General features: G+C 43.1%; 1 long non-coding RNA gene across 2 annotated transcripts in view; it reads left to right on the forward strand.

Annotated features, from left to right (window-relative positions):
• LOC308196751 overlaps positions 1-16,000 on the forward strand; it is a 31,878-nt gene extending 15,878 nt beyond the window's left edge. The window contains exons 3-6 of one of the 2 annotated variants that reach the window (XR_013952378.1): positions 403-548; positions 6,950-7,105; positions 10,980-11,146; positions 12,948-16,000. This is a non-coding gene — a long non-coding RNA (uncharacterized lncRNA). Of the gene's footprint in view, positions 1-402; positions 549-6,949; positions 11,147-12,947 lie in introns of both variants that reach the window. The other variant, XR_013952377.1, reaches the window with a different exon arrangement.
• The last annotated feature ends 4,659 nt before the right edge of the window (positions 16,001-20,659 follow it).

Raw genomic sequence — 20,659 nt, forward strand, 5'->3', positions numbered from 1 at the left:
CAAGTGCTAAATTAGATTTATTTTTAGGTAACCCCTTCTCATCCCTCTAGTTTTGAGCACCTTGTAGCTATCGGTGACCCAGCAGGGATCTACCAGGTGGATTGCATGGTGAAATCTAAGAAACACAGAGTGTAGGCTCTAATTTAGAAATTAGCCAAATTGCCAAGCTCAGATGATTTATAAAGCTAGCTTTTTGTGTCCTTTGCTTTACTTTTCCTTTCAAAACAACCTGATCCTTTTGGAGCCTGAGAAACAAAAACTGTGGCACTAGTTAATCCCATGAAAACTTCTCTTTGACAATGTCTTCCTCTAAGTAAAACAGTTCCCAAAAGCTGCTTCCCTGTCCAGAAGGAATATGTTCTCAAATAACCATGGAGATAAAATGATTTATATTTTTTTCAGAACAGGCAAAAAACCTCTGAGGATCTCCTTGCTGCTCCAGTTGCTGGACACTTCCAATGTGGAAGGACTGCAAAATCCACTTTTGCACATGCCAGTCCCAACCACCCTCAGCTTATGCCCACAGCAGAACTTGGGCCCATTTTGGGGTGGGTATAACACGTCCCCAGCTGGCACGGCCATACTGGGGGCTGCGGGTAGCTGTCTGCCTGCTGCACTGATGGGCACACCAGGGACAGCGTGAGCCACACTCAGCCCAGGGACGGGAGGAGCACAAGGCTGAGGTGGAAAGGATGACAGAAAACTGCTCATAAATAAGGAGAAGTTTTGTATTTTGTGAACCCAGTTTGCTAAAAATGCCCCCAGATTTTATTCTTCATACAAAAATGGGCTCCTTCCTGACTAGAAATATATCCATTTGAAGTCTAAATTACTTTGAGATTAAAGTGCAAATTAGGTTTCTGGATTTTAAAATTCCATTTTAATTGAATGTTGTAGCCATGTGGAATTTAAAGAAACTGAAAATCTTTGAAGCCAAATGGCAGACTTATTATTTGAAATTTGATGACAAATTTGTCCTTAATTTCATCCAATTATATTAAGAGGTCTTTCTGTTACAAAGCATTAAAAAGCACTACTAAGGCCAGAAAGGCGCTAGAGAAATCTTTTTTCTGTCATGTGAAGCCCTGTACAGAATTGCGTGGGTTTAAATAAAATGTATCTCGATAGTTTACCTTAAAACTCTCTGTCCTTTTCCTCAGTTCAGCTGAATCCTATGAAATAGATATGCAGCTTGGAGAAGTTCTTCACACCCCCACAAATGCTAAAAATGGCCCTGATACAACATGTATTTATGTAACAAAATCATCTGCATTAATATCTTCCTTTCCTTTCTGCAAGAAGCACAGGAGGGACTCAGGCTGACACATTTTAATGCAGCCCCTTCCATTCTCCTTGCATTTCGGGCAGCAGGGACGAGCAGTGTTTTCCCTCAAAAACCAGGCCACTGAATGAACAGGAATATGACATGATTATTAACAGGGTGTTCGAATGGGAAACTGTGGTCCAAGCTTTTGGGCTCTCTCTCTGAATATTCAGTACCCTGTTATGGATCAAAATTGCTGGGTAACAATATTTCTGGTCATTGTTGTTATCCTGATGATCCAAAATAACGAGGGCATTTAGAACATTTCTTCTACTTTTACCAAGAAGCCAAGAGACTGGCTGGCTCGTGGGAGCAAGCGTGATGTATAGAGCCTCTCACCTCTCGTTCACATCTGGTAGCGTGAAGTGAAAAATGTTCCTGCTTGACAGCTGTCTGGTGTCCCATTTGTCACTGTCACATGCAGGTGGACTTCTGCTCTCTGGACCACGGCCCGTCCCCAGGAACCTGGGCAGGTCTGCAGCCGGAGAAGGGGCTCAGACACCACGCAGACACCGTGACGGGGTTTACCGCTGCCCCCAGGACTTGTTCCCTGGGCTCAGATGGAGGCATGCAGTCAGGAAGCAGAAGAAGAGTGAATTATAGCTGCTGCTGCTGCTGTTGCCACCGTAGATAGGGTTGGAGGAAGCCTTGCTCACCCTGCCGTGTTTAGCATCACCAAAGTACCTGGGGACAAACAGCAAACAACCCTCCCTGCTTTCCGGACAGAGGCTTAGAGTACCAACTCTGCTCCTCCCCTCTGGCTGCTGACACCCAAAGGTGCTGGCCAGCATGGCTCCCTGCCCACCAGCTCCTTTGCAGGCTTTGTTATTCCCAAGCGGCCATCCCGAAGAACGACCTCCTGAGCCCGTTCAAACGATGCTCAGTGCCCCAACCTGATGCCTGTTGCGGAAACGAATCCTAACCAGCAGCGAGGATCAAACCAATATTCTCGGCAGCAGCTGTAAACTCGATAAGCTGCCTGTCCTCCTTTCTCTCCCCCCGCCCCATCCCTCCCTTTGGTGTTGAAATGAAGGCAGAGACACGCTGAGAGAAGCAGTGCAGCGCTCTGTTTGCAGGATAATATGCCGACCACATGTATGTATTAAAGGCTGTATGGAGTTATAATGAGCCAGGAGCATTTAAATGCAAGCCAAGGGGAATTTGCTATTCTGTGTGGGCAGATTTCAATTGTAAGGTTGGCAGCGCTGGTATCCTGTTCTCTAATGCCATGGGATGAGAAAAAATAGGCTTTTCTTTCAGAGCAGTTGATTATTGAATACGCACCAGCTGTTCACCCTAATCCAAGCTTTCTGTGCTTGCTCCTTGTAATAGAGGCATCCCTCATCCGTCCATCCATCTATCCATCCCCCCGTTCTCATTTTCATGGCTCTTTTGTAATCTTTCAGAGAGGTGGTTAGCAGATATCAGCCATCTAAAGCGACATAAGCGTCAGTACCAGGCGAGGGTTATAACTAATTAACGAGAGAAGAAAGGCACCCCCAGCCATATATTGAAACTCAAATTATATTTCTCATCCACTGCAAGACATGAAAAAAAGCCGTCATGAATCAGAAGGCAGAGAACCATTTTTTAGCAGTGACACCTGATTCCGTGCCCAGCAAACCGTGTGGGATCAGAGCTGGAGCGAGTCCTGCGCCAGTGCGGAGCAGCGGCTGGGCTGTCCCTCCTGCCCCACCGAGAGCCCAGGGACCTGCACCCAGCCATGCACCAGCAGTAAAGGAAATCTTACATTTTTTAATTTTTTTTTATAATAAAGGGGGAGGAAGGGGTGAGATAAGGAGTGAATTCCTTCTGGGTGCTTCTCACTCAGCCTGCAATGTTATGTAAGCCTGGCACAGCTAATGCCTGCTCTGCTTCACCATCAGCCCGGCTGTTTCATCCCCGCTACACAATTATTTCATCAGTCTCTCCTACTAGACATCACAGTGCTGCCACAATTAGTCACCTCTATTAGGATATTGGCTAAAAAAAATTACCAAGCACCAGAGCCGCGTTGCACAACGGTGGGTGAACACAGCTCCAAGCGGTACCTGCTCCAGAGATGTTCAAGTGTCCTGGAGGAGGAGGTCACAGGGCAAGGGGGTGACACACAGGAGCCAAGGTGGGAAAGCAGCAGGAGAAATGTTGTTCCAGGAAGAGCCTGAAGAGCTTTGGCAGGGGAGAGTGATCGTAAGTGGGAATGAGTTGACTGGGAATAAAAAGCAGTAGGAGAAAGGACTTTGTAGGTGAAAGTACAGTGGAGGAAAAGGTACAGCAGTAAGTGACAAGCTACAAAACAGAGGCTGATGCTGGTGAAAAAAGGAGGGTTTGCTCAAAAAAGCAGCCAGCTCAGCAGCTCCTCCCTGCCTGCATGGTTGCTGCCTCTGTTTCATCATTTGCTGTGGCTGCTGTGCATTGTGGCCCTCTGTCCAGCTCCTCACCGTGTCTGTCTGGAAGGCGGCTCCCACCACACTTACCACATCTTTCCATGCTCTGCGAAAGGGGAGCCCATGGCCTCCTCTCTGGAAGTCTTGGTTGAGGCACAGAGACTCAGTGCAATGCCAGAACCATGCAAACTGAAAAGCTGCATTGACGACTGCAAGTTGAGGTTTGGAAGTGCAGATCTGGGATGCTCTGAGGCATTGCGGGAAGGTGGAAGATATGAGCTGAGAAGGGGCAGACGGACAGGCACGAACAATTGCATTCTTGTATGTTATAGGCATATGGATGGAAAAATGTGTCCCTGAAGTGGCTACTTGACTTCCAGAAGCTGGAGATGTCAAGCTGTGTGTATGACTTAGCTAACATTTTAAATCAGTATACCTAGACAATTTACAAATAAAACTCCATAAAGAATTGGATTGGAGACTCATTGGCTGACATGTTAATTTAAAAAAGAGGGCTAAATGTGATTCTTGGATGAGTAGAGAGAGGAATAACAATTAGCAGTAAAGTGATTTTTGCAAATGGCTTTGGTGACACCTCTAGTGGGCTACTGGACAATGCTCTAATGTCCACATTTTCAGCAGAATATTGAAGAACTGATGAGGTTGCAGAAAAGACTTCCAAAAATGCTTTGAGAAAATTAGAATTACAGTTTGAGATAATACTTTATAGTAAGAGACTCAGAGTGCTTAACCTGTTAAGATTATCAAAAAGAAGATTGAGAAGTGGCTTGATTACACTGTGAGTACCTCCATGGTGAGAAAATACCAGGTATTAAAGAACTCTTTAATTTATTGGAGAAAGGCATAATAAGAAACAATAGTTGCAAACTGAAGCTGACCAGACAAATTTAAATGAAAAATCAGGCATAATTTGTATTTTAATAGTAGGAATGATTTATGACTGGAACAAACTTTAATTTTCATGCCAAATTCTCCATCAATGGATGTGTCAGATCACGGCTAAACTCCTTTCCAAAAGGCTCAGTTAAACACTTTTTTTTTTTTGTTGGTGATTCAGTGCAGATTATATTGTTTGTGATACAGATTATACTATATAGATTATATATATATTTATACTATATATATTATATATATATGTATATGTTTGTGTGCAGATTATACCATTTGTGATATAATCTTGTGGTCTTTTTTATTATTATTTTTGTCTAGAATTCAATGAATATTCTATATATCCACAAGAGTTCAATGTTTTTACTATAGCCAGTTTATCTGATGAGTTCCTTCTTTACCAGCTTCACTTTTGCAGAGCAGTTAGCACACAGGGCCCAAATCCTGGAGGTCCGCCAATGCATATGTTGAATGACTGTAATTAAAAGTTAAAACACAGCTTCAGTTTCAACCGAGACTGACTTCCAAGGGTAATTTGGGGGCTTACAGCAACAGGCAGCTATGAAGGTTATATGAGTTTCATGTGAATTGGACAGAAGAGAAGTGTTAATTTGACAAAGTGGAAAGTCGCTTAAATGTGGCACTCAGCGGGTATGTAAAATGGTTAAAATTGAGAGAGTTCTTTGCAAGTACAGTCAGAGGGTGGCTGGTAGGGTGATGGGAACTGCTTGGTGTAGAGTAGATGATGCCTGGACTCTTCTGGATTAAACAAGTATTACACGAAGTCTGCAATCATGACTGAATTCAGTAATTCAGTTGCTTCTAGTGTTATGCTCCTAAAATATCCACCCCCGGGCTGCAGTGGTATGTACTAGCAGAAGCTCTGCTCCTAACGTTGCAAACACATTTGTTTTGACCAGTACGTCTTCCATTGCTGTGGGAACTCCCTGAGTACTTTAACAAGGGAACTGGTGGGCATGAACCTTGATGTCAACAAAAAATAAGGGCAAATAAGTCCCAAATTTAGAATCAGACTGTTTAATAGTCACCGTGCTTTATAAGACTTCTGAAAATGAACTGCAGCTGCCAGGCTGTCTGTCTTAGCAATTTCTAGCACCCCAGAGACCTGTCAAAAAAAAAAAAAAAAAAGGAAAGAATATCCTATTTGAGCAAAAGCCTGGTACAAAGCCTGCCCAAATGCAAGCCAGTGCAGAGCCCTTTAAATACTGTGGCCCAGCCCCACTTGTGGCAAATTTACCCCATGATGAATCAGTGCTAAAATTGTCACATCTCAGAAGCCTGCCTTTCTGTGCACAGCCTGCTCCTTTCTCACGCTTTCAAATGCACAGCCGGCCCGTTTTGTACACAGCTGCCACGGTGTGATTTGCTTTGTGTTTATGCCTCGAGCTTTGCCTCTCTGTTTCCGTGTCCGCAGCCTGAGCCTATTCTGTGTCATCCTAGCTGGAAGACATGCTAGAGAAACATCCCCTTCAGCCACACATGAGGGCATCGGGGCTGCAGCGATGCTGTAGCACGGCACCTCATTTCTCAGTTTGACTCTCGGTGATGTTCTGGGACGAGGGGTGCCCTCTTACTCATCACACCACCTATTCCCACCTGCCACCCCACCAGGTGCTGTAGGTCCTGGGGTGCTGGTCACTGCCATCACGTCCTGTCCGTCACTGAGGCGAGGTGCTGATGCAGCACGGCAGGGGACAGACAGCCTGACAGACACAGCGTGGCACCTGGCCCCAGTGCTCCACAGCACCCGGCTCTCTTTGCACAGGCACCACGGGTGCAGACTCTTTGAGGTGCGGGTGTAAATCAGGAGCAGTGGTTCTGCAGTCGGTGATGCAGCATTGGTGTGGAGCAGCAGTATGGGGGCTGCACTTTGCTTGGAGGGAGGGATAGAGAGGGAGGAAGGGAGGGAGCGCTAAGGTAACCACAGAAACCTGGTATCCTTGGATATTAGCAATCATGACCTACTTCTGGGTATTCACTCACTTTTTTAGTGCTGTTGACAAAGGAGGAGTAAGACGGAGGGCTTAAAGCTCTGTAAAGGAAAGAGATCTTTCCATCATTTTCTAGGACCAGGATTATCAATGACAATATTCAGCTGTTGTAAATCTTTCCCTGCACTTCCTGCTCTGTTTTCATGTTTGCTTTATATACTATAGAATGTATTTTAATAATACATTACTGAAACACAACTGATGGAGCTGTTTTGTTATGTGCACAGTGTAGATTGGAGTGACTGACTGAGGTGGTGTTGTGCATGTATAATCTAGCTGCTGTCAGTGGTGTTAATTGTGGTCTGTGTTTGATTTAGATCAGAGAGAAACCCTTGTTCACATGTGGTACCTGAGCCAGCAGAGCTCCTGATGGCCCTGCTGCTGCAGCACTGACATCAGTGAAATCACACCGTTGTGATGCAGGAAAAACAGTCCCTGGGATCCAGTGAGATATGAAGAATTTATACTAGCAGGTAACTGAGAGCAACTGAGTCTGTATATTTAATGCCAGATTAAATACTTCATTCAGACAAAAAAAAAATCAAAACAAACAAACAAACAAAAACAAGGAAAATGACTGGGGATTTCACACTCATTCTTAAGCTATCAAAGGGGAGGATGTTATTCATAAACAGATACATATGGGAAGACAAGAATGTTGCCTGCAAGTGTTGTGTTTTCATTTTAAAGGGTAGAAAATATGTAATGTTGAGCTTCAGCTGAACACCATTAGAGCTTTCACTTCAGTGGACCATGGACTACTGGAGTGCAAAAATCTGTAACTGGTGTGTTAATAAAGACAGAAATTGAGGTTAAAATCCACAATTTAACCTCATAGTCTTCTTTCACTTTTGACAATTCTGTAAAAAAAAAAAAAAAAAAAAAAAAGAATAATGAGTCAGGGCTTGCCAAGGTATTTTTAATATTTTTCTCAACTGCAGTTCCTTCCTGCATGCACAGTCTCAAACGTTTAGGCTATGCTGGCAAAATGAACCAGAAAGAAAAGAATCTGAATGCCAATAGCAGTGAACATGTACCTTTCCAGAATGATTTCTTATTAACTGCTAAGTGAAGACCAGATTAGCTAAGGATATTAACATAATGTGGCCTGAATTCTGTTCCGATATTGCATATGTGCACAGCTGCCTTCTCTACAAATTGAAATCCACAGGTATTATTTAGCTGTATCTTCTGCAGAACTTGAACCTCAACAGCAGGGTACTGACCAAAGGCTCAGCTTGAAGAGATCTTGCATAGCCTGTCATCTACACCAGACAAGGCTCAAGCCATGTTGTTGATTCTCAGAGCAATAAATGACATGCTCAGATTTAACTGTTCCCACTTTATGGGTAGAAAACTTGTATTAGATGGCAGTTGGATGATCTGCCTAATGCCACACAATGATTCATTTTGCAGGATTGAGTGGAAATTCATGAATTCCCAGTACGACAAGAGCACAAGACTGAACCCTTGCCTTTACAGGCATTGACTCAAAATTTGTCACTACTTCTTTCATCTGGTCAAGAAGGATTCATGGTCAGCTAGTTTCTGCTGATGATTTAAGCATTGTCTCATGTAGACTTGCTTTGATCAGGCTTAGGCTGTCTGGATTGAAATCTTGGCTCCACTGAGGTCAGGAAGAGTTTTACTACTGACATGAATGGGTTATGATTAATGAAGCTAAAACTCTGCCAATTGCTTGTACCAGGAGCCTTGTCTATCCTACACGGTACAGACTCACATACACATTGCTACCTTTGCAGTAAACATCAGATGAACCACTGGCAGAAACAATAGAAAATTTGGGGCAAAACCTGCACCGTGCCCCTCCTGCCTCCCCTCGTCCCCCATCATCAGCACAGACATCCTGGGGAGAGCATTAAGCAGGCACAAAGAAGCAAGCAGGGGGGTGGGGGGGCCAGTGGGCTGTGGATAATGCTGAGCTCAATGTGCAGTTTTGCAGTGCTGTCTAATGCCTATGTCCTCGGGGAAGCAGACTTTCTTATTTTGAAAAGGGCTTGTGCAGCAGATTCACGAAAGATTTTTCAGAAAAAGCCTGTCTCAACAACCTATTACTAACACAGCCTCATGACAGACTCAGGGATATTTCTAAAGCTGTTAGCTTAATTTATTGTGGTTGGATTGGGTGATGTGAGGATTTTTTTTTTTTTGAGAGGAGACGTTTTTCTCTGTTACATTCCAAATTTTTATTTTTCAATTAAAAACACATGACCCAGATAGGCTTTCTGGTCAGATTTTTAATACTATACTCTCTTTGCTAGGGGGTCTTGTACATTGAATAGTATTTCCCAAAAGCCTTTATATTTCCTTCTTCATTTAAATACTTAGTCTTTCTTTATTCTAAAGCTGAACTTAAACGAAATGTAATTTACATAACAAGTCACTCAGAGCCTATTGTGTGTCAAATAAAAAAAAAATCTGCCATATTTTATCCTTTCCAGCTGACAAGTAGAAAGAAATATGTTGAAAGGGACATACCCAATTATTAAGGGCATTTGACAGCATTTTTTCTTTTTTATATTATTTAGTAAAGTGCCCTTGTCATAAACTGGGATTTATAAACCTAGAAAGATCCTGAAATATTAGGCTGCATTATCAGGACTTTCTTCTCAACAACAGGCAGAAGTACAAGGCAGACAGTTTGTAGCAAAAAAGCTACAATAAAGAGACGCAAAACTAATAACAGAAACAAGATAGAGCAGAGACACAGGTTCTTACATGCAGTACATGCACAATTCCATTGACTTTAAGGAAAACAATATAATACTAGATCTTTTACTTTTTATTCACCTCCTTGAAGATGTGCTTTGTTGCATGGCATTCACAGTGAACAGCCCTTTGAAAGAATGAGGTGTAGGTAATTAGCAGAGTCTGAGTGTACGATTATTGTCAAATACCTAAAGTTGTATGGAATATTTGGGCAGCAGTAAAGCATTACAGCCTATGAAATGCACAGCCGTGGTCTTGACCACTCACGAATATTACATGTGGTTTTCTAACAGCTGGTTTTAGTGGACAGGTCACATTTAAAATGGTAACAATCTGACTGTGGCAGTTTTACCCACCACCAGTATTGCAGCCTGTCCCAAGGCACAGCATGGCATGCTTTCCACTAATAAAAAGCTCCTGCTCTTCAGCGGAGAAGTGACAGTCTCTTCAGCAGAGAAGGACAGTGACACCAATGTTGTGCTGCAGTCCAGGTGACAAGGAAATTCTTGTGGTGAAGAGAAACATGTAAATGCAAGTTCTTCTTCGACTGACCATAGCAACCAGTTCTTTCACTCTTGGTGGTAGGCCTCAGCCTGCTGGGGCTAGGCCCCACCTGTGAACCCTCATGGACTGGAACATCTGAAATTCAGCACCAAGGACTGCCAAGTTTGTCCACGGCCTCCATGGACATTTCTTCCTGGCACCTCCATGAGAGAATTAGTTTTTATCTACAGCTTTTGCCAATGATGGGATTAGTGGGAACAGCGGGTATCGCACTGGGGACAACCTAAGAATAATGTTGGTAATGTAATCCCTACCTCCACAGGAACAAACTCAAGCATCGGCCAGAGCCTTTTAGAAGCAATAGAAGAGACATGATACATCCTGTAGCTAACATGGCAACTTCAAAGCGCATGGACAGCATACACACAGTGCCACTAAGTGATACAGATACTTCTCTTAGCACTCCATGCCAGGCTCCCGCTTGGTACAAGCTGTTCACAAGAGATTCAGGCTAAACCTATCCATAGACAGAATGAACCCAAAAGGTTAGGTGTTTTTTGCTGGGAATTATATGAGGTCTACAAGCTCCAAGTTACTGATTATCCAGTACTTCTCTGAAGTATCATTTTCTGTTGTGAGCAAATCTCTGTACTTTATCCTGTATATTTGCCCACCAGGGACAGCTTACTTTGGGAATCGTGGTCCATCCTCACCAGAACAGCACAGAAGTTGGTAAAGTCCTCATATGCCTCAACTCTGCTATGCAAGGACAGCACATACACTAGCACCAAGCCCGGCCCTAGTTCACAACACATTCGGAAGTGCATGCCATGAGGGAAAGCACACAGTGCCCCCACAATACCCCTCAGCAGGGATCCCCACCAGTCAGAAGGCATTAGAGACAACAACAATCCCCAGGGAGGGCCTAAATATCACAAGGGCCCAATAGCAAAAACCAGATTATAGTAAGTATGTGCAACAGGACCAAAGTCATAGTGGAGGTTCTGTGGCCAGAGGGTCTGGCTATAGATGATTCCATGCTGGTCTGGGGAGACACCTTCCCTGTTGGCACAGAGCAGCTCAGTGAAGTCTTCTTTCTGCCATTTATTGCAGTGCTCACTGCCAGTGCTACGGCAACGCATTATGCAAACAAGCAACGATGATTAAGAACATGCTGGCAGTGCCAGGTAGCTATAGCAATCTGGAGTGTCCATCATCACCTGTCACAGGATGCAGTTTGCATTGTCTGGAAATGGAAACTGTCCCAAAGGACTGGCTGAGTAAGTGAGCCACTAAGTGGCTGCTGATCTTTGGTTATTGCCCTCTCTTCCTAAAAATCCCTAGTTTTCAAATACCATGTTTGTGAAGGAAATAACTTCTCTGTCTTCTGTATGTTCTTAGTAGGATGCTAGGTACAGCACATTTGGCATTGGGCTACCTGATTATTTGTACAATGGTAAGACAAAGGGTTAGCATTCACAAAGCCCATTATTGTGCTGGGGATCTTAGCACAGGGCATATTTTGAATGGGAAAGGGGCATTACTATAGCAACACACAATGCAAGCATACAACCACAGCTTCCAGAAGCTCCTAGAAGTTGCATAGGTCTCATTTTCCTTTGACAGCTCTTCTTTTTCCTAAAACAGATTTCATTGAAAGCTGGCTGTAGGGAACTTACCTTTGTTTTACCTGCTTTGATTACTGGTGAAGGAGAACAACAACTGGAGCTATTTGTAGATTACTACATTTTAACACCTATTTTTCTGCACAGCTTAGGAGGCTATATGTTTTACTGGAAAAGCTGTTCACTGATTAGAGCGCTAACTTAGATCATCAAAATGCTCCCAGCCAGCTACAGAATTGGGCAACCTTGGATATCATACTTAACTTCTACACGTTAGTAAAATACAGCTTTCCCTTAAAAGGTTTTTGTGAGAATAAGAATTTAAAAAATAGTAAAGTACTTATTTGATGTGGTGGACAACACACAATTCAGATGATAGATATTTTTGTAATGATAAAGCATGGATCTTAGATGAAGTTATTTGGTATCCTTAATCAGACAAACACTGATTTTATCAGGGAGCTGATTAAAAATGTTTTGTATAACCATATTAGGGATGTAACAAGTCATCCTAACTATACTTGTTTTGGAGACGACCTTGATAGAAAAGGACCTTCTAGTTCAAAGCAGAAGCTTTCTGTACAGCACAGCCAGGTCTATTCCTTTTCCACATTTGTATGTTGGTATATTTCTGGTTCCTCCAGTGCCAAGATTTTCCAAAGTGACTTCATATTTTGCATGCCTCGATTTCGAGAAAGCTCTGAGGTGCTGGCGCAGTGCCAAAAGCTCCTCTGGCAGGCAGCAGGTGCAGGAGAGCTGGACAATGGGCTCAGAGTTCAGGTCTCTTCACCACCTAGAGCTGCAGATGTGTAAGGCAGGAACTGAAGCTGCTCTACATTTCTGTGTGTTTCTCCCTGTCTGATTCCATCTGTGAGAAGCTTTACTGAGCCTCAGAATATATATATATATAGCTGGGGTGCTAGAATACATAAGAATTCACATTCTGTGGTCTTTTGCAATGCTATAACTTGTTAGAGACAGACAGAATGATTGCAGTCAGACCTGTTTAACCTTGGTAAATATGTTCAGCTCATCCCTGGGTATTGAAAGGCTTTAAGTACTAACCAGCATGCCTGTCTGAACACATGCTCATCAGCCTGATAAAGGCTGTGGTTTGACTTTTGAACAGTAGAATATAGACAGAAATCATAGATAAATAGTGACACCCCCTTCCGTTTTAGGAATAAGGATTTGCACCCTTCAGCAGAGTTTATACTAGCCAGTACCCTGCTTCTGAGAATATCCCCATCCAAAGATCAGTTTCCTCAGAGGAAGTCACAGGACAATGCATTGATTCGCTATAGAATAATCTGCCAATAAGAGAGGATTCTTCTACTCTTAGTATTTAAAACATGGGAATTAATTACCCTTTTATATATTTTTAATTCTGTCTAATACAATTATGGATATTTTTGTCATTCATGTCAGAATGTAATTTGTCTTCTCTGCCTTTCAGGACGAAGAGTCCACCTCCTGCATGACAGTTAATGCCATGTACCTGCCCTCCAGGAAACATGAGGCAATGCACAGAGTTCAGCATCTCATTCTTCAGGCTGCTCAGCCCCGAGCAGAGCAGGCCGAGGGGAGGCCTCATGGCGGCCTGCAGCTTACTCATGAGGGGAGTAGAGGGGCAGGCGCTGAGCTCTGCTCTCTGGGGACAGTGACAGGACCCAAGGGAATGGCATGGAGCTGGGACAGGGGAGGGTCAGGCTGGGTGCTAGGGTGCTAGGTTCTTCACCCAGATGGTGGTCAGTCACTGGGACAGGCTCCCCAGGGAAGTGGTCATGGCACTGAGCCTGATGGAGTTCAAGAAGCATTTGAACAACACTGTCAGACATATAGTCTGATTTTTGGGTGGTCCTGTGTGAAGCCAGGAGTTGGACTCAATAGTCCTTGTGTGTCCCTTCCAACTCAGGATATTCTATGATTCTATGATTCCTCCTATGCCATATTCTTATCTTTCCATGAAGAGAAACCAAAGCACAAAGTCTGCCTCCAGGACTGCTTTTTGCAGGAAAGGACTCCTACTCGTCATATGGGAATGGGACCAGGTGTGGTCCAAAATCTAAAAGGGAACTGAAGCAGTGCTAACATCACAGGCACAGACTTCAGTCCCATTCCTGACCTAGGTGCTGGCAAGTTATTGGGACTAGAATGGTCTACGTCACATTTTGCTCTCCCATGGCACCTCCCTTGGACACCCTTTACTGTCACTAATGGCTTTGGCCACCTCAGCAGGCACAGAGAGGAACAGATATTACTATGTTCCTTTAGTTTTGTATTTAATTCATGTTCTGCATTAAAAATATTTTCTGGAAATTAGGTAAATGAGCAATGTCTAAAATGTCCTCCCTTTGTCTACTTCCAAATGCAATGCTAGCACCCTATGGCCCTGCTCACAGAAGCATCTTTGGGCTATGCTTCCTACAAGCCCAGACCTGATGCACGTGGGCCTAAATAATCCTGTGAAGTCCCAAGTACTATATTGACACCTAAAGAGATTAATAATCTCTGAATAATGAATTGAGAGAAAAATAGACAATATGTATGTATACCAACACATTTAATACAGGAATATAAGATAAAAGCACAAATATAAGCCTTTCCCTTTTCATTCTTTTTTCTTTTTTATACCAAGCTGTGCTGAGATTGGTCTTCTTTTAAATATTTTTAGAAATAATGAAATAACTGATGCATTGTAATCCCAGTAGAGGCCTCACCATTGTATCCTCAGGCATTGCTCTGCTATTTCAGGCTCTGAAAGAGTGCAGTTTAATAGAGTAAGAAGATCAGAAAGCTTTGTCTTTGTCCTAACTCGATGTCTGAGTCCTCCAGGATCTGTTCAAATGTCCTGGGATTTCTGCTTAGTTCTTCTAAGCATTATTCCAGTGCTCTAAGAGAAGACTCTTGGGCTGGGGCCATGCTTCATCTCCAGAGGCAAAGAAGCTTTGGGGTAATCATTTCATTGCCGAGGGATCTGGAGAAAGTTTAAGGCATCACTGTGCCTGAGGATTTCAGGCTGTATCAAGGACCAGAAGAGGCATGCATTAGAGTAGTTTCCACAGCCCAAATCAGCCCACAGTCTCCAGAGCAACATATGCTACTGTTTTTTTTTTTTCTCCTTGTAGTGCTTTTCCTTTAATTCCTTCCATTTTTGCTGGGCATCATAAAGCATGAGTCTCGGAGTATGTAGCAGGGATTGTTCTTTGTCTCTTAGTGACTCACCCCTGGTCCTTCTGTGCCTTTAGAAATGTACACTGGGACCAGACCTAGGGCAGAAACTGTTACCATTCAAATGGATTGCCAATGGTATTCAAATTGTGACTGATGCAAACTCACTTAAGAAAATATCTAGAGGGATCTCTTATACAGTGTGAATAATTAGTTATAGTCATAACTGAACAATTATGTGATGTGAGTGTCTATGCATCTGTTTCTATCTTTAGATAATCAAACTAACATTAAAAATAAAAAATACGTAACAAATATTTAATGAATATAATAAAAAAATCTCAAGCATAGTCATTCAGATTTTAAATGAATTTCCATAAATTCTGCTCATGCCTTCCCTCACATCGTCAATGAATATTCAAGGAAAAGGTTCATGGTCAAAAGCGTTCACAAAAATAGCTCGTTTTAATTAAGTGATACAGAATATTCACAGAAGTGCATTTCCTATTCATAACTGTCAAAACTACACCAGAAATCTTTCTTTAATAATTTTGCCTGCTCTAGCAGAACATGGAGACCTTCCACCTGACCTCTGTGTCCCACCAAAACATTTGAGCTTTCTACATGCCAGGAGCAAGGCTTCTCTCTAAGCATTTTCTCTTTAAAAATTCTCCTTGATGCTACTTCATATTCACAAGCACCTGAGAATTTTTAAAATACTGTCCTCTGTCTCATTATTTGTTTGACATTTAGCATCAAGGCCCCTTTTTTGAGTAAGATGATTTAAGGAAATGAAGCAATTGCACAAACCAGTGGCCAAAAGGAAAACATAACCAAGGATCTGATTTCTGTGAGCAAGAACTTGTACTGTAAGCAGTGGAAAAACTCAAATTAATGGTTACCTATGGCAGGAAGCCAGAAGCATGTAGAAGCTTCTTTTGTGCAAGAAAACTGAGAAAACTGCCTTTTTATGAAATCTTACTGCGATTGTGTTTTTTTGTGGATGTCCTTTGTAACCAAACAAGGATCTGTAAAACGTTTCACAGAAGGTACAATAATTCTTTTGCTGTCAAAAATAATCAAAAATAGGTGTTAAAAAGCTAATATTTAGTTGGTGTCATCCCCACCGCAAAGAAAGAAAGAAAGAAAGAAAGAAAGAAAGAAAGAAAGAAAGAAAGAAAGAAGGAAGGAAGGAAGGAAGGAAGGAAGGAAGGAAGGAAGGAAAGAAAGAAAGAAAGAAAGAAAGAAAGAAAGAAAGAAAGAAAGAAAGAAAGAAAGAAAGAAAGAAAGAAAGAAAGAAAGAAAGAAAGAAAGAAAGAAAGGAAAGAAAGAAAGAAAGAAAGAAAGAAAAGAAAGAAAGAAAGAAAAAGAAAGAAAGAAAAAGAAAGGAAGGAAGGAAGGAAGGAAGGAAGGAAGGAAGGAAGGAAGGAAGGAAGGAAGGAAGGAAGGAAGGAAGGAAGGAAGGAAGGAAGGAAGGAAGGAAGGAAGGAAGGAAGGAAGGAAGGAAGGAAGGAAGGAAGGAAGGAAGGAAGGAAGGAAGGAAGGAAGGAAGGAAGGAAGGAAGGAAGGAAGGAAGGAAGGAAGGACGAACTAGAAGAAGAAGAAGAAGAAGAAGAAGAAGAAGAAGAAGAAGAAGAAGAAAGGGGGTTAAACCAAGGCAGAAGAGTCAGAGGGGCTGGGGTGGGAGGCCAGTGGCCGTTGGCAGTAGGGTTTCCTTGTAGGGCTCTGTGGGGCTGTTGGCCCCACGGGCTGAGGTAACCTTGGAGGAGCTGAGCTGGAAAAGCAAATGGAGGAAGGCGAAAAAGCATTTCCGACCTACCTTAAAAAAACTGCCAGCCAGGAAGTAGTGCCATGCTTCCGCCAGCCCTGCTGCACTGCAGAGGCAGGGGACCTGTGTGAGGAGGCCACAGAGCTGGAAGCCACATCCGTGCCTCACTGCCCTCCATGTCTGCTTAAGGCAGAGGTGGCGGCCCTTCCTGATGTGCTTTTTTACACAGGTTTTAATAATCCATTTCATGTTAGATTCCTGCTAACATGAGGGGAAAGAGGAGCTGGGGAGTGCTGTTAGGGAGCTTCATCGGTATGGAAATCACATAGTCCTAGTCATCTATTTCAGAAACGTGTCTGTGCAGGGGTGGGAGCGCAGTGACTCAGCGCAGGCAGCGGCAGTGGCAGCACAGGGAACGCACCACGGCCTCTGTCCCCCACTAACACACCCCGGCTTGGCCTCCCCACATAGCCACCCTCCCTCCTGCCTCCCTCTGCCTTCCTAACAGGCACCTCCAGGGAGCTGCTGGGATCCAGTGAGGGGCAGGGGGCTGCACATCGCCCCTCTTCACCGCCTCCCCCCCCCGCCCCAACTACCGCCAAGGGAGCCCACCACAGACACACCGCAGCTCTCCCTGCAGAGGGTGTGAGGGACATGGATGTGAAGAAAGACTTCTTTCACTGGGAGAAATGGCGATTTCCAGTTGTGAATTGATGCAAGGTTTGCAACAGGGTCACTTTAGTATTACATAGGGCTCAGCCTGCTCCTGAGTTGCTGAAACATGTGGAGGAGATGGGCACACTGGTGGCTCATGCCTGTGTTTTGCTACAATGAGGCTGGTTGCACTACGTGCTTTACCAGCAGAAATACCAAGTGTTTGTGTGGCTGAGCAGGAGCTGCTGAGCCTGGCATGGCTGACACACCGGCACGGCCTCGGCAGTGCGAGACCCAGGTAGAGTTGGGTCTCTGCCAGGGGACCAGCACGGAGACATCCATAGCCACAGGGCTGCGGGGGCACAGACAACAGCTGGTGGGCAGGGTGCGCACGATTTGTAACCCCCATGCATTCAATATTAATGGCAATCCAGTAATTTAAGGAGGAGAACCTCTTTTTCTGCTGTCCTCCACATTGTAACATAAAACAAAGCAGGCATGTGTGCCCAATACCTTTTTAAAGTGAAGGTATGCAAAACATTTTATTATTAATAATCATTTATTATATCCATAGTTAGGTAGGTTTGGATCAATCTTAAGGAAAACGCCACTGAGCTTGTACTAGATCAACGGATAGCCACATAAAATTGCTTTAGAGTGTTAGTTTTTCTCCTTTCTCTTAAACCATCACCCAGAGATCATTTCTGAAGCAAGAAATGACTGTGTCTGAATGGTTTAGTTATGATACAATCCTACTCAGAGGGGCTGGAGACAGCTTAAGCTAAAATGTGTTTTAATGTTGGTAATGCATTTCATTACACTACGCCTCAAAAATCCTTTCAAGCAGGCAAGTTATCCTTATCTAGATGTTGAAACATGGTAAGATTAATGTCGTGTCTTTCATGTATATAAAAAATTGCAGATTTGTGGTATGAATTACTTTATTTTTTGCCTGAAGAGAAATAACAAGTGAGCAAGAACAATTTTCAGGAGAAAACAGTTTGTCTTCTGCATGTGAATCTAGTCTCCAAAATGGCACCTGCAGTAGCAGGCTATCAGTTTAGAAGCCTCAGACAGCTGAACACAGAAACAAACTAAATGAAATTCAGAACTTGCCTGGCCAGAAAGAAAAGGATTTCATCAAAATGAAGAAAGTTGCACTTGAAAAATTCTTCAGAAAGGCTGCTCAGGAGGGAGCCACTCAAGGACTTCTAGCTGTAGGGTAAGTGGAAGAGCTGTAAGGGTCTATCTGCAGTAACAGACTTGAGAGTGCCCTGTCATTGCTTCCCCAAAGGATAATGTTGAATGTAATAATTAACCCATCTATAACCAGCATTCCTCTCCTAATAGAGGAAAGGGGTGGAGAACAGTCTGTCATACTGTTTGATTTCTTAGTTGTTAGCAACATCCCTTGCAACGGGTACATGTAGAGAAAGACAGTACAAGATAATGCTAACTGCAGTGTAGTTGGAAGAAGGGGGAAAATTCCTGGATGGAAAGCTGGAAACTTTTATAGCCAATTGGTATTTTTGAGTGGTGACACTTTGTCTGCCTTTTTACCGATAAACACATCACTAGAAATGGATTCAAATACTGGTGGGACAGTCTGTTTTTCTGCCTCTCAGCAGGAAAACCTGGCTATGTGACTGTCACTATCATCTATTTTGTTTGAGGCAGAGAGTTTCAAGAGGTTGCTTGGAAAGCAAATGTAAACAAAGTAAACCAAAGTGAGCTTATATTTTGGCCTCAAAGACCAAATTCAGATATTCAGAATTCAGCTGCAAGCACACAGACCTGCAGAGAGAAAAACTCCAAAACCAAACGTCATTGATTGTTCCTGCCCAGCTCCATGAAGGGACTTCGCTTTCTTAGGATGGGCTCAGCTTATTCTGAAAACCAGGCATTGTTAATATGCTACTAACTTCGTTAGTGTTCCTCTCTAAACCCTCTCAAGTTCTCCCTGCCGGAAGTGCCCCATAAGCCAGTGTCTGTTGAGAGTCAGATGAGGTTAAAGCTTTGTTTCTTGACTTTGATACAGTGCAGCAGGAAGGGTTGACAGTTAAATAAAACTTACTGACTCAGCTTACCCAAGTATCTCTGCAGAGGAGTTGCCACATTTGACAACACATCAGTGTGGTGTTATGCTCCTTGAGGAGCTGAATGCATGCTAGATAGAAAATGCTCTTCATTTTTTTGCTTGCATCTAGGCAATTTTCATGGGGATTTTTCTTAAACTTGCTGCTGTTCTTGGTCACACTCTTTGTCAGCAAAAGGAGAAAAGGTTTGTCAATATTGCTGCTAAATGCAGATGTCTTTCCCTTGGCCCGAGTCCTGGTTATCTGGACTCTGTAGTAGAAGAAAGGAAGGAGGAGAGGAGGGGAGCAAAACTAATATTATTAGCTTTGCTTGCCTGTGCCCAGTAACCAAAAAAGACTGGAAAGCTACTCACTGCACCAGTCCAGCTGTTACCAGGGGTTGCCACATGAACCATGGATGTTGGAGCAGTGTAATGCCATAGTGGTAGCTCTCCTTTTACTGGTGACATCTTTAAGTCATCTTTAGTCACCTCTACAAGGTGGGCTTATTTGATACAGAAATAAGTGTGTTCCCTTTGTGAGACCTGCTGGACTAACCTGCTTGCATGATTCCTTTTGCAGCAAATCTCTGTTACAATTCCCACCTCAAATGTAGTAAATACTTGTTCCATTGTGTATCCGTCTGAAAGGATATAATGAACACTTGCCTGAAACTGGGGTGACGGCTTGGTGCCATACTGTGAAACCTACTTAAGGGTCTATTCTCCTGCACTCAAGCAACAGAATTTCATAGACTTCCACTAGTCTCTTCTACATTGAAATGAGTGTATATAATTCTAAACACAGTATTGTTATGAGTGCTTCTCAATAAAACGCATTGAGCAGAATAGGAAGCCTTTTTATAAAAAAGATGTTTAATGTGTTTAACTGATTATTTCTGTAGCTTAGCCAAATGTGGACTTACATTGGGGTGCAAGGGATTAATCATAATTTCTAAGCATCCAAAGAAGGTGTGAGCAGAAGCAATATGATCCACACCTACTCTAGTATCTTTTGCCTTTGATATTGAGTGCAAGGCCATGATTAGAAAATGAAGGACTGAAACCTGAGCTCTGATTATTAAAAGGCCCTTGGGAATCATCACTGATAGCCTAAATGTAGTTTCCTATAAAGATGATAAAGCAAAATCCTAACCCTGCTATACAAAGAGAGGAGTCTGAATAGCAGGGCAATTTCTTCTTAGTATGGCACCAAACAAGAACATTGTCTGGGATCTGTGATTTGGGGAAGAACTATGAAGCACTAGGCATGGTAAATATGCTTGATCAAGAGATACCCCATGATAAACTGGATGTGTTTTTAACCTCATGCAACCACAGGATACTAACCTGAATGCAAGGGTAACTGGATGGAATTACATCAGCTGTCTTAGTTAAAAGATACCATTAAACAGCTCTAATAATGCCACTGGTCTCTACAAATTCTGTGATTCCTGGTAAGTATGGTTCTATGATAAGCCTTTTGTAAGTCATGACAGGC

Source organism: Anser brachyrhynchus (genome assembly GCF_964034855.1).
Source record: "Anser brachyrhynchus genome assembly, chromosome: 5".
Lineage (NCBI taxonomy): Eukaryota > Metazoa > Chordata > Aves > Anseriformes > Anatidae > Anser > Anser brachyrhynchus.